Source organism: Toxotes jaculatrix, chromosome 7 (genome assembly GCF_017976425.1).
Source record: "Toxotes jaculatrix isolate fToxJac2 chromosome 7, fToxJac2.pri, whole genome shotgun sequence".
In the NCBI taxonomy this organism is placed as follows: Eukaryota; Metazoa; Chordata; class Actinopteri; family Toxotidae; genus Toxotes; species Toxotes jaculatrix.
The window spans coordinates 5,236,567-5,252,121 of NC_054400.1; positions in this window are offsets into that span (position 1 = coordinate 5,236,567).

Sequence of the window (15,555 nt, forward strand, 5' to 3'; positions counted from 1 at the left end):
AACCCAATGGATAACAGATCCCTCTCCTGTAGTACAGCTATGGTTAGATGAAAGAGGTGAGCAGCATGTTTTAATTCTCCCTTAATGTTTCAGTTTAATATTAAAAACATGTAATGGAATTAAACAGGGATGTTTAAATTTTTTTTCAAATCCTGCTCCTGATTCAAACCATCTGTTGGATGCCTTAGTCCCTTTTATGTTGCGTAACCAAATAAACCAGACCAAATAATAGATTAATTATTCATCCCCCTAACTCCAAATATCAGAGGTGTTTTTTTTTTTCCCTGTGGCATGAAAAAAAAAAAGATGGCAGCAGTCAGCACTATGGGCTCTTGCACCGAGGGCACTGAGCACACAGACAGTTCTATTTCCAGCCACATCCACTCTGCACTCTCCAGAGATGTAGACTAAGTTTTAGCAACAGAATGTCAGCGAAAAAAAAAAAAAGTGTGCATCCTTCTCTGCAACAATGCAAAGCAAATGAAGTAGCAAAAACAGCCATACAGGCACATTGTGTTTGTTTGCAATTGGAACAATGACCCTCACCTGCCCACTGTAACCTCCCAAGACAAAAGATTACATACTGCTGAATGGTTAATCAGACTGTTGAATAAATTCATGCTCCGGAGTGTCTGTGTGTGTCATGTACTATTGGGTTCAGTACAATGGGGTTTAACACAAACCCCCAAACTATTTGCAGTCTGTGCGGAGATGACAAATCTTTCTGGCGAACTGAGCCAAGGAGAGGTCAGACTGCCGACAAAAGCAATTTCTCCTTCAGAAACGCACTTCACACACATACACAAACAACTCGGTGCTCCAACAACGAAAATCCACCCGTTGTAAGCAAATGTATTAGTGTGTTTGTGTTGCTCTGTGACGTTTCCAGATTTGTCTGGTTCTTAGTGAAATAATTTTAAAAGGCTTCAGTAGAAAAATGCAAGCTTTTATTCATCTTTTAATAATTTAGTTAACATAGTCCAGGCCAGAATTAGCTCCGTTTATATATATATATAGGTGACTTTTTGCACCAGAAGATGTAAAATCATGTGATATAGAATGTCTCAACAACATGCAATTCTATCATATTCCAGTCTTTTCAGCACTACAGAGGTTTTGCAACTGAGACTCAGTTTTTACTGCAGCAGTATTAGTTGGTGATAAAGTGAAAATTTTTGGAACTGAATCCTTAGCTCGACAGTATAAACCACAGTAGGCTGCATTTAGGATGCCATTTGTGCAGCAACCAAAAAGTAGTTGATTGTGAACAGAAAAAAACATGTCACACTTCAGTGTGACAAACCTTGTCCCCTCATTCAAAACCATTGCACTGGTCTAAGTCTCTTTTATACCTCTTACCACTGATGAGCAAATCAGCTGCACCTGCTTGCAATTTAGCATTAAGTGAAGTCCCCCTGTGGGTTTAATGATCTGCAATAACTCCTTTTGAACATAGAACAAGGAAAGAGGAGTCCATGCAGGAAAAGGGACATAGATGAGGTGGAATGAATGCTGTGTCCCAGTTCAGGGGCTGAAGTTTGTTTCTATCACATAATTTCTGCAAATTTGTCAGCTGCACATTCATGCTGCCAGTCACCCAGTCTACCACATCCCAAAGGTGTTTAACTGGATTCAGGTCTGGTGACTGGGGAAGGCCACTGAAGGGCACTGAACTCATCGTCATGTTCATGAAACCAGCTTGTGATGACTTTTGCTTTGTGACATAGTTCATTATCATACTGGAAGTGACCATTAGAAGATGGTAAATTGTGGCCGTAAAGTGATGCACATAGTCAGCAGCAATACTCGGTTGTGACATTCAAACAGTGATTTAGTGCTATTAAGGAGCCCCAAGAATAAATTCCTGACACCATCACACCAGCAGCAGCAGCAGCCCGGACTGTAGACACAAGGCAGGTTGGGTCCATGGATTCATGCTGTTACTGCCAAATTCCTGTCTTCAACCAGCCAGTTTTGGTAAGCCTGTGCCCACGGCAGCCTCAGATTTCTGTTCTTGGCTGACAGGACTGGAACTTGACACAGTCTTCTGCTGTTGTAGCCCATTCGCCTCAAGGTTCGACATGCTGTTCATTCTGAAATGCTTTTCTACTCACAGCAGTTGTAAAGAGTGGTTATCTGAGTTACTGTAGCCTGTCAGCTCGACAAAGTGTTGCCGTTCTCCTCTGACTTCTCTCATCAACAAGGTGTTTCCATCTTCAGACCTGCTGCTCATTGGAAGTTTTTTTTGTTTTTGGCTCCATTCTGAGTGAAACTCTAGAGACTGTTATACTCAAAAAAGAGATCAGCAGTCTCAGAGATACTCAAACCAGCCTGTTTGGCACCAACAATCACGCCACGGTCAAAGTCACGGAGATCACATTTTTTCTCCATTCTGATTTTTGATGTTAAAATTAACTGAAGCTCCTGTCTTGTATCTGCATGAGTTTATACATTGCTCTGCTACCATATGATTAGTTCATGGATAATTTGCTTGAATAAGCAGATGCAATTCCAGTGTTCGCAATTATTAGTTGCCTGAATTAATCAGATAACTGAAAGTTAGAATGATATATTTACAGTTAACCTGATATATTGTTTGTTTTCCATCTTGTATCTTGTATCAATACAGTTTACAGTATTCTGGTGATAAACTTGGAGAGTTCTGACTGTAAAAGTTGACAGCAGCCCAGAGAACACACCATTAGTTATTGTCTCTGTAAATTTCTAATTCCAGGGGGGGAAGTGCAGGCTCAGGTGGCCTCCAGTTCCTCTGAAGGACTCGGCACACAAAGCTGGCTCCTTGAGAGGATCCCTGAACTGGGACACAGTGACACAACTGAATCCCCCACAAGAATTACCTGGAAATTTAAATGGTGCTCAGTCTGTCTGAATCCACAATTTCAGCACCATTTAGAACACTCAAGTTCAATATTGGCTTTATGTTGATTTGTAAATTTAAAAAAAATGCCAATAATCATATTAAAATGGGCAACACCATTGAGACAGTACTGGAATTTTTCAATGCAGGCTGACTAACTTCATTATGTCCCGTTTTAAATAATAGGAACAGACGTAGATGGATCAAGTTCATCATGTAACCCAGAACATATTTGCAAACCTTTGCAGTTCCAAACATTTGCAAATTATGTTTTTGTTTTAAAATTCATTAATTCACCAACACTTGACTTAAACACGTAACCCGCTGAACTTAGAAAAGCAACAGTCTGATGCATTTTTAAGGATGTTCTGCAACATTTTACATTGTTTTCCAGTTAGAAGGAAGGTACCTGTACTGATGAAATTGCACTGCGCATGCTACCCACATTTTTTTTTCTCAGCTGAGGAATAAATTGTATAAAGTGCAAATAGAACAGCCAGTCAGTACCTACAATGACTTACTACAGAAGTAAGCACTAGAATGCACATGTGATGTCAGCTCCTTTTTTATTTTAAGTAGCAGCTGAATCTTTGGTCAAGTGTTATGCCTCGCTTGAGAATTTAGCTATTGATCCATTTATCTGAATTATGCTGTGAATTATGTGCAGTTGACTCACACAGTCCCAACTCTCAAGCTTTTTTTGGGGTCGAGGGACGGACTTTTCCAGGCTCAACCACACATTCTGTCTATCAAACGAGTTTGCGGGACTTAACTTTAAACAGACAATGTTGATGGATATCAATTTTAAGTGTCAATGGACATCAGTTTTAATTTAATTAGAAACAGTGGAGGAGTGCAATTGGGTGCTCATGGTTAAAGCTGAAAAGCAAGTGGCTAAATTACCCAGAGAAAATAATTAATTCAGATTAAAAATAAGTAAACAAATAAAAAACAATGTTTACGTTAATTAAAATTTGTTGTCTGCGGGTTTGGTGTGAAATGATATGATACAGTATGGAAATCTATACTGCATTAGCACTCAATTAAGGGCTCATCCCAACCAGACCTCAGTCCTATTGGTTGTCCCACATCCCAGGCATGGATCTGCCATCTCATGCTACACCCTGACACACAGCGTGGCGCCAGGACGAATACCACAGCCCGGCAGAGAAGGCAGAGAGACGAGAGAGCTCAGCATTTCAACCGGCTGAGCAGAACCCGAGCCCTGGAATCTAGTGGAGCCTTGTGCGTGTAAGAGTGACAACGGATCGATACCTGTGATTAATTAACTTCTAATGAGTTCATCTGAGCGTTGAGAGACACAGAAAGTTGGACATGTCTCATCATCTCTCTCTCTTTCTCTTTCTCTCTCTGACCTATCCTGTCCCTCACCCCTCCTCTCCTGCTCTTCTGCATCTATCGATCTGATTTGAAGGCAAATGAAGATCATCTTTTGTTTTTATTTGTGATGTCACTCTTTCCTCTTATGGGGTCTTTTTTTTATTGAATATTTAAATAGTAAAATTCGAAATTATAAAGAGTGCAATAACCTGAAATGGATTATTGGTTTCCAATCCAGGGTCAATAGTTGTCTCAGGCTGCATCACATTTCAGGTGCCTCGTTGTTAACCATTCCTATTATTGTGCATCAATAACAAAGAGCACAGTGAAGATCGAATGCTGTTCAGCTGACCTGATTTCCTGTAGCTGCTAAACTTAGAGCTGCGTGAGTCGTGGTAAAGTCAGTGCAGTGACGGTAGACATACAGGTTCCCACATGTGATTACCCCAGCAGTCATTATGATACTTCGGAGAGTGAGAGTGAAAGCTGGGAGAGCAGAAGCAATGGAGATGAATGGTCATGTGAATAGGGAAGTGGATTGGGGAGCCGAGGCTCCCCTTGTAGCCTGGTCTGCCATTTTCTCTCTCCATTTCTCAGCTCTGAGGGCCCAGCGCAGAGTTATTTGTCTCGCAGTGAAATTAGTAATCGCACCGCCATCCATCACTTGCTGACCTGCTATTGATCGCCAGTGCACCCTCTCTTTTCAACTAAATTATATTACGAAAAAAGAATAACAAATGTCTTCACACTCTGAACGGTCCACACTTTTTCCTGCCTCAGCAAAAGACTCAGAAAAAGAAAAAAAAATGCGAAGACTTTTTTTTTTTTTTTTTTAGTAACGTTAGTGAGACATGTCAAGCAATGCTGTTCAAAGAGATTAGAGTTGTTGTTCTGAAGATGACAAGTGTGGAACAAGTTTAAACCAACATAGACTTTGAAATGGGGGGAATTTCAGCTAGCACAGCTTGTTACACACCAGTGACACCTCGGTGACAAATGCTGTATGCTGTTCTCTTGTCCTGAACAATACACTGAGTGGAACATGCTGATACAAGCACCGACTTGTAAATGTTTCAGCGGTGAGGTGCATGCCCTCTTCCGTATAAAGATTGTGCACAACATTCCATGTCTAAATATAAACTTTCAATCTCAACTTCAGCTATCAAAACGTACTGCAGTGCACCAAAACGAGGTCAAGAGCAGCTTTTTTGTCTGGACTTTTTCCCAGTACAGTCAATAACAAAGACAGGCGCTCCGCTCGCGATTAGCCCGCTATTGATCACTGATGCCGCGTGACTACCAAAACACAGTACACAGAGGTCACTTGTCATTGCCTATTCACTTGTGTCCCTTACAATGGTATGACCACAATAGGATTTGCTGCTGCAAGTTAGATTATGAGCTTAGTGGCTTGCAGACAGTGTATGATACAAATACTGACATGATACAGACAGACTGTTAGAGGTTGGCGTGTGTGGGAGAGAGCTGTACACGGCACAAAATACAGAGAAGGGAAATGTCACAGTTACAGAGAGGCACATTAAAGCAGTATCAATTACATTAGAGCTTTCTAATTGCAGAAAGCGAAAAGGATTGTGGGAACATATTGGTAATAGCTGGCCGCAGCTTCCAAAACCTGCAAAGAGGCAGATTAGAGAAACTGAGATTACCGTAAAGTACTGTTTACCAGGAAAGGGGTTAAATCCTGGTGGTGCATGACACACAACCTCTGCATTAACTCTGTGTGTTTGCGTGTGCATGCGTGTTCGTGTGTGCGTAGTGGCAGAGTGGGATGGAAAGCTTCATGTATTAAATCCCCTTAGGAGCAGATCGACACCAGGGCAAAACGCTGAGGTACACTGCCCTCCACACAGAGTCCACTGTTTCACATCTGACCAACGGGCATCGCTCACATTTTCCCATTTACAAATCCCTAATCCCTAACTCCAGAAGTGGGTCACTTTAGTGGAATTCTCCACCACATAATCACAGTACAGCAAACTGTATTCCCACAGGCTCTCAAATGTACAGTACATGTTGTGTAAAAACAATGTCTCTCATACAGCACAACTCATAAATCTTGATGAAAACATGGTACATACTCCCTCTGCTTTTTTTTTTCTGGCTCTTGAGTCCTGTGACTGTCTGCTCTCTATCAGACACATGAACCTTCTCCATTATCTCCCTCTCCATCCCTATCTCAGTCCTTCCATTTCTCCTCACCGTCCCAACCCCGTATCCCTGTGGATTCTTTCACCCACATTAAATAGCCTCTCACTCATCCAGCGTTGTGTCTTCTTCAGATGTCTTTGCACTGTGGACTTTGAACTGCGGATGCCCCAGGCACCCAGCAGAGACCTGAGAGGGCCTGCGGTTTGGCCTCCAATCTATCATATCTCGCCTGCAGCCATGAAGAGACAGACTCCCTCCATCCAGCACAATGTTAGATTCGCTGCACACCAGCACACATCACAAGTATTGATCCCATCAATAGGCCATTGAAGCCCAGTGCTTCTCAGATTGCTGTCACATTGAGCTTATATGTGGAAAAAAAAATATAATGTGACACCTCTTCAGAAAAGTGTGGTTTGGCCACATCTGAGGCAGCATTTATCAATGCTGGACCTCAAAGCAGAAGATACTGCTTAAACTTCTATGGCAAGTTTTTGGAGTTCACTGAATCAGCAGCGCTAAGTTGGATTTCCTGAATTTAGTTTAACAAAGAATTAAAGGATTTGCTGTTCTTTTCTTGTAGATTTTAGATTCTCACTGGTTTATTATAAACGATCCAAGAGCTGTAAACATGAAGTCAGTTAAGCTAATTCATTTATGTCAAGTCATACTTTGAGACAAAAAAAAGCTACACTCAGGTCCTCTAAATCTGCGATTGTGATAATATGAAGGATATTTTACCATTCATATTATCACAATCGCAGTTTTAGAGGATTGCACAACCTCATATGAACAAAATATTGAATTACTTTCTGTGTGAAAGCTGTTGTAACTCAGAAAAGTGTATTAAATAATTAAGAGGCAGGTTTACTAACAGGTTGTGGGCTTGAATTCCACAACACTACATCCATGCATATTAACTCATTATTAATAATGACCCTACCCCCTCTCAGCACTGCATGGAAAGGAAGAACCGTTTTGAGATTGAATCGTTTTTTGTTGGCAGAATCCCAGCTCTGCCTGAGAGATGCCAAGCTGACCACTTTGCTCTCAGTCGTATTAAAATCTCTTTTTCAGGTCTGAAAACAAGTCACCACCTTCCCCTGCCAGAGGATGGCTCATGAATGGACTAAAGACCTCCATTAGTATCTGCATGTGTGATTTATTAAGCTCAGCGAGACTTCCGCTGAGGTCTAATGTAACAACTGGACAGTCAAGGCCGCATTTAGCCCCAATATAATGGATAACTACGCAGAACAGCAGTCAGAAATCTGCTGAAGAGCCAGGGATTAAAACGCAAAAGAAGAAGACAGTATTAGGTGCTCAGGAGAAAGTTCTTTCATGCCACGTTGTATACTCTGTGCTCCATTCCCAGACAATAACTGATTTTGTTATATAAAAGTGTAATTGCTATGTGAACTATGTTTTTAGGTTTAAGTGTCACCTTGACATTTCGTGCCCCAATCTATCACATGCTAATTAACATGATGCTCCAGATTTATGCCTCTGTGAAGGTTGGCCTGCCCTCGTCACAAACTCCCACAACTCTGCACTACTTTTCTGATCATCCATTCAGGAGGCAGCGCTGGGCGTTTGAACATCAACTGCCCGTAAACCTTCGTGACAGCAGAATGAAGACATATTTCCCTCGTCTGTCCATGTATCCCTGGTGATTGTCTGGGAGGATGAGAACATCATCAATAACATAACGTTGGAAAGCGGGTGGGTGGCTGTCGCAACGGCTGCACAAACCTCCCACTGACACCTCCGCGGGATGCAGTGAAATTAAATCGAATCAAAAAGAATCACTTTGCCCCTGATACTGGTCCACACACACTCTCTCACACACACAAATGTAGTATTATAATATTTACACAAACAAAAACAGAGTCTGGGAAAAGGTCCATCTGCTCCACCTGCTCCACCTGCTTTCACTTTCCAGACAAACCGAGAAGCACCCTCCAACTTCTAAATTCATCAACACAAGAGCAGCATCCATCTGTTTCCAGCCTCCATACGTGGTCGAGTGTACGTTTACCTTTTGAAGGCATCCTCCAAGTCAATGCCGGCAAATTACAAAGAAAGAGAGAGGCAGCAATTGAAGGCTCAAACCATTAATTTCCCTGGAGAAAGTGTGCACTCTGCTTGGAGGGCCAGAGTGACCTTTCACTGACAAGACGAGAGCGGCAGAGACAGGAGCAGTGGACAAATGAGATATTAGAATACAGCAGCGAGAGGGGATGGAGGAGAATACAGACAGCTGTGGATAGATACATAATCATTGTATACATGTAATTTGGCTCAAATGTATCCAAGGAGAATTAGAATATGCAGTCATTCCATATTTTTGTGTGTTTTGATCAAATCATTTCTCCATCAGATGTATCCATCCTGAATTTTTGGTTCATGTGGAAAAGTCTCTTCGACTCTCTGAGTAAATATTAGCTAGCAGGCAAATTGCCTTTGATGTTGGTCTTTCACTCAAAAGCATTTGATTGAGAACAAAGAAACCTTTATACAGTGTGTCTCTACAAAAATCAAATAACAATCCAAAGCAAGTTTTTGTTTTTTGCATCCTAGAACATATTTTATGTCAATCACAAAGCCACTGAGGACCTTCAAACTGCTCTACAGCTTTGAACAGTACAATTTAAAATAGCAGCAGATTGAGTGTGTTCTAGCACTTTTTTTTTTTTTTTTTTTTTTTTGCTGGTGCTGAGAGCAAGGTTTTGTAAAACTCATTTAAAAATGTATACCGTAGTACTGATGGCTTGTCACTAAGCATGATGCAGATGAAGCTGAATTTAAGCTGTCAGCTCAGGTCTTTCTGAACTTATCAGCATTAATGAAACTGTAATTGCACTGCTGTATCCATCTTTTTAATATACACCCAGCAGTTCAGTCCAGTCTGGATCAAATGTGGTGTTTCTGTTTCATTGGATCCTTTTATTTAAACTGGTGGTGTTTTTTTATTATTTTTTTTCCCAATTTTTGTCCAAGCTCTTGTCAGAGGATGACTCGACTAAATGTGTTTTAAACAGAAAATTTCCTTTAAATATAGTATTTGCTTTTCAAAGGAGTGGAATTTATTTTCCAAGTTCCAGTGTTGGTGCGGTGAGACACACTGGAATGACTGTCTGGTACTCCCCACGAAATCATGACTGTTCTGTCACAATCCTGGTCAGCTTAGTTCCAACAGTTCTTTACCCAGCCCTCCAGTATGTCGAGAATTGAACTTTTATTTATGTGCGTATGTGGAAAAAGATAAAACAAAGAGAAAAAAGAACAGATTATGCAGAAGAGATAAAAAAAGAACCCGAGGGGAATATAAAAATTCCACACCTCAAAATAAACAAAGACGCCCACAAGTTAAAAAAAAAAAAAAAAAAAAGCATGATGAAAAATAAAAATACAGTTGTAGGGTAACCCTAAAACGGCTCAAGTTAGAAAAATAATAAAAGTAAAGGCAGTAGAGCCATATAACTGAAATCCAAACCCATAACTGTTTCTTGGACCGTGAAGCAATTTTATGATTGCATAGCATGTGTCTTTTTGATGGACAAGGTCACCCTAAACAGGATGCGAGTCTGTTTCCTTCAGTTTTCTCATGCGGAGTTCTCCTGTGAAATTTATGTGTATTGTTTGCTTTGAGACCATACTTACCTGGCAGGGCTGAAGTTGTGAAAAGTAATAAAGGTAAGAGGCAAGGAGCCATTGTGAAAGTTATAACCAGCCTGTGAGTGTAGGCAGAGCTGTAGCTCTGGAGTCTGGTCTCAAAGGTGGTGTCTAAGAAGACTGATTTCATTTGGGCATTTCTTGATCTCAGTAAATTTTGTAAACAGGGTCATATGATTGAACAGTAAAGGGAAATTCCAGTTTTATACAATCCAGGTGTTATTTTCATAGTTGCAACTGTCATTCCTGGTGGTAATAATAATATTGCCTGCAACAAGTTAATTGCTGAGATCCATGAACATTGTGATTTCTATAAAAATCAGTCTGACAGGAACACTCAGACACTGATTGCTGAGGTTTTAAACGAGCCCTTGGTGAGCAAAACTTATTTGGAAGAAGAAAATGAAGGCCAGGGATAATATTTTTAGTCACACACCAGCTTCCTGGTTCAACTTTAACCCAGTTGTGAATGCACATGCAGTTTTTGTTTGCATCGAGGAAACATTACTGAGTGAAATGTTTGTTTTTTTTCTTGTCAAACACTGGACACTTTCAGTTCTTCTTGAATCTCAAAATCTTTCAAATGAAACAACCTGGGCACAGCGCACAACTCGTGTCCACACCAAGGCTGTGGTGAGGGGTCATAAGTAGACACTGTGTTGTTTATAGGAGTCACAAGCCAAAGAGGTTGGGAACCACTAGATAATGTTGGCTTGTTAACAGCCTGTCTGGTTGTTTGACACCTTGTGTTTATTGCCCTGTCTGGCTCTGTTCTAAGGGTGTCTCCATGTTCTCAACTCTCAGCAGTTACTTTGGTGACTACAGTGTTGTCATAACCAGCAGAGGTATTGGCCACAAGGGGCCAAATGTTAATGATGTTGAGTTTCGATAACTTACAATACATCTGTTTTGGCTCTGAAAGCCAAAATTCCCCTGTTTTGGGATTTGTTCCATCACCACACCTGTGTCTATGTCTGACCAAAATATTATCAGTTGCATCATGATAGCATTACTTAGATATCTGACACATGACATGCTCTAATGCACAGTGACAGCATGTGTATCTCATCACTTCATTTCTCCTTCAATGTATGTTGCTCACTTGTGACACAGCAGTGACAGTGTTCGTAGGCCCATACTTTCCAGCAAGTCACAAAACTTCAGGAGGCTAATCAGACAAAGAATCAACATAATAAAGTGCCTTGTTCAAGGGTACATTAGAGAGTTTTCATGGACTAAAAATCAGCAAGCTTTCAGCCAACCTGCGGTCCTGCATTAATTATAACTGTGAGGATGTGAGGATCAGTGCACTAATCTCATAATATACATCCCCTACCCACACAGAGAAAAAATCAACAGCAACCCCAGCAGTGACTAATGACTAACACCCACTTGCTTGGTCTAAAGAATACAGTAGCCACTTCAGTTCAGTGGATAAGGTGCACTAATGCAGCTTGCTATGTTGTGTACTGGAAATATATGACAGGCATAGGCATTGGAAAATATTTGAGAGGGTACTTAGGCCAGAGAGTCTAAAGCTATATAATATAGAAATCAATTGGAGAGCGAAAACACTACAGTGCCTCAAACAGGGTGGGAAATAATGTTTTTGGTCGAAAAGGCACACGAAGCTGGCAGTTACCTCAGATCTACCAGCCACTCATTGATTTTGTTTGGCAGATGTTTTTGACCAACGCACGCACAATTGCTGGGAGCAATTTAGGACACTTCAGTGTGTAGACTGGAAGAGCCAGGGATCGAACCACTGACCTTGTTGAATAATATAATTTCACCTGCTCCATTTGAGCTACAGTCCCTTTGGTGAATAAAACACTTTTTTTGTTTGTATTGTTGAAAATGTTGGAGAGGTGCATCTTTTGTGTCAGTACATCTTATAACTTTCACATTAGTAGTTAAGGAGGATTTACTTTACCCTGATTTCATCATGGTTATGTAAACACCACGAGGGAGTGTTCCTATTAGAGGTCAGAGAAGCGCGCTTGTTACTGGAACACACCACTTCAGTTTCCAGACTATGTTTAGCAGGTAAAAGTGCTGAAAGTGCAGTAAAAAACCTGTTTTCAACCGATTTTATAATTTTATTATTACCACACCAAGGTGCACTTGAGCAAAACCCTTAACCTCTGACTGCTCCAGTGGAGCTGTACAGTGGCCAGTAGGTTACACAGTAGGTTGCTGTGTCAACCCTTGTAACTAAGTATAATGAAGATGCACCTGCAAAAGAGAGCCTGGCTGCTAGCTAACAGAGACTGCCCTGAGTAAATACGCATTTAAAAAGTGTTATGTACAGATTCCCTTAGATTCAATGTTCATGAAACAATGTTTTAAAAGTCATCTTTTCACAATGAGAAAAAAAAAATTCCTAACCTATAAAAGCTATATAGCTTATAAATTGAAATGTTTAACAGCTAACTCCCAACTCAAAACCTAAGAATATCCTAATGTTTCAGCAGCTATTAAATATACAAACACATCTGTAGTGACATACTATACATGGATTCTCAAATAAATAAAGTAGAAATACTCTTACTAATACAGTTACTGTTAAACAGACTGTTATCAGGTCAATTTCTTGGCTATGTAAAAATTAATAAGGAAATATAATGTATGAATAAACCCGTCTGAACATGTGCACTTACATATTGCATGTCTGTCAGTAAGACTGTGTTCAGGAAGGAGCCTTTAATTGGGTCTGAGTGTATTGACCACTGGCTGTGTTATGAGTGGTCAATACACCCGGGGTAGTGGTCAAAGGCGAGAGAACCTGCCCTCCTACTTACATCCTCAGTTTCATATTTCTTCCCTCAGGTCATGGGAGAGTCAGTCTATCATGAGCAAAGGTACAGAAAGGAGTCCTGTGAGTTTCCTTGTGAAGTCAGGCCACATGTGTGCATGAGGTTGAATTTTGCTGAATTTCCTGCACCCTAGGTTCAGTAAGGTTAAACATCGACCAGTTCCAGAGGTGCATTTCAATGCCAGGGTGAAAAAGCAGATATATTTGCTTATTCGACTTGCTATCAAATAGAATATAGTCACCTTTCAATATTAGCTGGATTCAATGTACAATTGCAAACAGGTCCAACCGCTTTATTTTCCAGATTTCATTCTAAACTTAAACATTTCACAAACTGTATTTTGTAGAGTTTAATTGGTGAGCAAAGTAACAGACTCCATCTCCAGAGTCTTTTGAAGTTGTCAATCTAAGAAAAGTCTCCCAAATAGAACTAATTCAAACATTTGCATTCCTTAATTTCAATCAATTAATTACAAGAGAAAATGCCTCAGTAAAGAAGCACAGATTCTGTCTAAACAAGCTGTTGCCTTATGTTGTACAAATTAGATGCAATCACACGAATATGATTCACCATGAATGTAATTTTCTGTGACACCCTATGTGCAAACATTCAAGATGTTGCAGACATACCTGTGAAAATCCCAGCATGTTAATATAGTTCCTCCTTTGATGTTGTGGAAATAGATCACAAAGCTAACACTGCTGTTTACCGGCCCTAACAACTAGATGGAAATGTGCTTCCTCCATGTGTTCAAAGGAGATGTGAATTGTCATTTTGCATAGTATCACAGAAAAAAAGAAAAAAAAAAAACACTGCTTACATGAATATAAAGTAATCACATCATTTTGCATTAAAAATGTATGCACTTATAGGATCTGCAGTACGACATCTTAAATATACCAAAACATCGCTCTCATGTCAAAACTGCCATGACATGCTGTGAGTACTCACCATGCCATGTAAGTCTATTTTTGCCTCTGAAGCATCACAGTGTTATGTCATTTTATGTGCTGACACATTTAAGCACTCCATTTCTTTCTTCAGCGGGTGTGAATCGCGCCTGAAACAACCTGTTTCATTATCACAGCTTAATTGCAGTCAGCAACATGGCACGATTAATCAAAGTGTTTTTTTTCCGAAGTGGCTGGAATTGCCTCTCTCTCATTTGGAGGAGCACATCCAATCATGACATCACAGGCACATCACAACAAATTAGTCGGGGCGGTTTCCATCTAATGATGTTTATCGCTTGATGTGTAGAATATAGGGGACATAATCACATTTCCTTCACTTGGTGTGAAACTAAGTGTTTATCCTTGAGCCGGGCTAACACATTCGTGTTTAGTGATGCTGTAAGTGCATCATGACTGGAAAGTTATCTACAGAGGACGTTCAATTACATCCTGACAAGAAGGGCGGTTTTTCCAACTGCACGCAAATGCTTTTCCCCTTTAAGCCAATTAAGGGCTTTTGACGAAAACACTTCTTTCATTATTCATCATAAAGCGCGTCGGCCTTGTCAAGTAGGACTGCTCTCACCCTGATCTAAGTTCTGTTAAACACAACAACACTGTGAATAGTGAAACATGTCAGAAACACAGATACGGCTGCGGGTGCTGCCGGTCTGTTTCCACCAGCCCCTGCCAAGGATTTTGTCCTGTGAAGATGGCCTGCCGAGCTGACGGTAATTAAACTCCACATTTCCATTGATCTCCTCATTTCTTCCTACATCCTCCCTGCCTCCTCCCTCATTCCCATTCTCATCCTAAGGAGGGATCCTGAATAAATAATGCAGGTTTCCAAGTGTGGGTGTGTTAATTGGCCTGTCTTTATGAGCCCTGAGGGTTTCTGCTGACCTTTTGCAGAGATAGCCGGTAACCCAGGCCAGACGCCTGCAGAGAGACAAAGTGAGAGCTGTTAGAACTGTCATGGGATTGTATGGAGGCATCTGCCCAGATCTTCTACACAAGCAGGATAAAATCAGGCCTTTGAGCTCATTACGCCATATCCGATACCGCCTTATCCGTCATCATCCCATGATATCTGTGATCACTCCAAGTCTAATTGGCAGCCATGTTTATTGGAACTTTTTATTTTATTTAGGTTCCACTAAGAAAACTTCAAACAACCAATAACACATTAGTTCACATCCTTGCAGTTCTACACATTTACAACAGGGGGCTTTCACACCATGGGCTTCCACCTATGACGTGGGTTTCAGTGTCACACATGATGAAGGAAGGGAGTGTGCCCACCATAATCAGTCATCTCGTTTTTTTTGGTTTTTTTTTGTTTAATACATCAAATGATCAGTACCATCCTTTCAAGCAGTAATGATCTTTAAGTGCAGAAATATGTATCCTTGAGGGTTGATATTGCTCGAATTTCACACGTACTGATGTTGTGTTTCTTCAAATGGCCCAACAGTGTGTGATGCCTGGTGCTCAGACGGCAGGTTCAGGAGTCAAATCTGTGACTACAAGACATGTGACAGGACACATGTCACAGGCTGACGTGAGCCCTAAGTCACTTGTGAATTCTTCAGAAATGTTTTGGACACGGAGAGGTGACAATAGACTACCAGCTGACCCTAGTATATTTGGACTGTTTGTCATTGGTTTGTGTGTGTGTGTGTGTGTTAAATTGGCAAAAGTCTGTCCATACATGCTCCCC